We start from the raw sequence: 2,010 nt of genomic DNA on the forward strand, positions 1-2,010 counted from the left end.
ACCGGAAGTCTCCAACGCCAGCTGCCACCGTCCGGCCAGCCACCAGCTGCCAGCCCACCCCAGTTCTGACCCCCCATCACCTCCTCTCTCTCCCTGGCCTAGCCCCCGAGCCGTTAGCCTGCCGGAATAGGAGAAAACTCGCCGGAGATGCCGGGAAGCTTTTTGCCGGAAATCCCACCTCCGGCCACCATAGGTCGGAATCTTTGGCTCATCTTGTAGCCCTCATCAAGGTGAGTATTCCCTCAAAAGGAATTAGTCTATTTCGTTGTTGTTATGGAGAAATGTATAATTGAAGTTTTTAGGAATTTATGGAAGTTTTGATTCGTTTGCCCTAGTTAGCCTTAGAAATGGACTAAGTGCTAGTTATGAATGTTGTTGAGCATGATGAGAGGAATATTCTGTGAAAATTTGAGAAGCATCGGAGGTCGCCGGAAAACGGCTGCAGGCCGCCGCCGCCGCCCCTTAGGGGCAGTTTTTCATGATTTTGGGTTTGTTTTAATGAGAGGAGTTTAATGAAGTATGGTTGGGAATTTTTGGAGGAGATTTGTTAAGGTTTAGGATTTATTAATGGTTAAAGGATTTAGACGGTTATTCGAATGAAAATCCGGCAGTTGGTTTAGCAGGTTTTAAAGTCTAAAAAGGTTAAATTATGGCTTTCGGTAAGTGCGGAGTAATGTGAGCCTTATTAGGAGATATAATATTTTGTTGGATTATCGAGTTCCACTTATTTTTCCGGAACTTTCTTGCAATTTTAGTTGACACGTGGGACGTGTCAAGTGATTTATATTCTTTCCATGTACAGTTGGGAACTGTACTATGCGTTATGAGTTTATTATAATTTATTTGGGAAAGTGTGGATCTTTTTGTTTTAATATTGTATTTCACCATAAAAAGGGTTGATATATAGATTATTGCTAGCTAACCTTATTAGCGGTCCTCATCATATATGAGTCGCTATTATAGTCTTATTAGCGGTTCTCATCATATGTGAGTAGAGCGCTTAGCGTGGGACGCTATTATAGCCTGGGAGGCAACCAATCGGTATATATATTTATTGTTAGCTAGCCGTTATTTAGTGGTCCTCATCATATGAGAGTTGAGCGCTTAGCGTGGGACGCTATTATAGCCTTATTAGCGGTCCTCATCATATGTGAGTAGAGCGCTTAGCGTGGGACGCTATTATAGCCTGGGAGACTCATTGTTATGGTGAAACCTCTTCCCTATTTTTATTGATTTATTGGGAACCAATGGGATTGGTTCATTAGTTTTGTCTATAATTATTTTCGGAAAAATTTCCAAAAATGGCATGCATAAATATTTTCTCAATAGAAAATATGGGAAAAACATTAATTTGATTTAAATACTCTATCATTGAGTTCGTTCATTATTATTTATTTTTGTCCACTCACTCTAACGTTTTAAATGCTTTCCCCTGGGCCTTTCGTTTTAAATGCCCAGTCTGCAGAGCTCTGTACGGCGAGAGTAGGAGGCGTGTCATATTTCCCACCTCATCCAGTTTTCTCTCATAGATTACTAGTTAACCTACCTATGTATTTCCTTCTTTCTTAGTAGATGCTCTGTATAACCATGAGATGTTTTAAGTGATATTAAGATTGTTTTTATTGTGGTTGTGTGCTAAGAGCTTATGACTCCTCTTAGGAGTGATGAAAAAGACATATCTGGTATGTTTGTATGAGAGATTAAATTCATGAAATTGTTTTGATTTTTTTTATGTGAGTTGAGGTGGTGGATGTTTATTGGGGGAGCGGATGGCTCCAGAAGATGTGGATTAAATTGTTTTAGAAGTGTATGGGCTTTGATGATTTTTCTTTCAGGTAGGGTTACTCATTTTCAAGGGAGGTTATGCCAAAATTTTGGTAGAATTTCCCTTGAGGTGGGTCCCGCAAGGTTTATTCCAGATTTCAAGAGGAAATCCGGGGTAGGTCCTGACATATATATATATATATATATATATACACACAGCTCTTCTCGGCTGCGGACGTCCACACC

This window comes from Fragaria vesca, linkage group LG6, assembly GCF_000184155.1.
Source record: "Fragaria vesca subsp. vesca linkage group LG6, FraVesHawaii_1.0, whole genome shotgun sequence".
NCBI classification, from domain to species: Eukaryota; Viridiplantae; Streptophyta; class Magnoliopsida; order Rosales; family Rosaceae; genus Fragaria; species Fragaria vesca.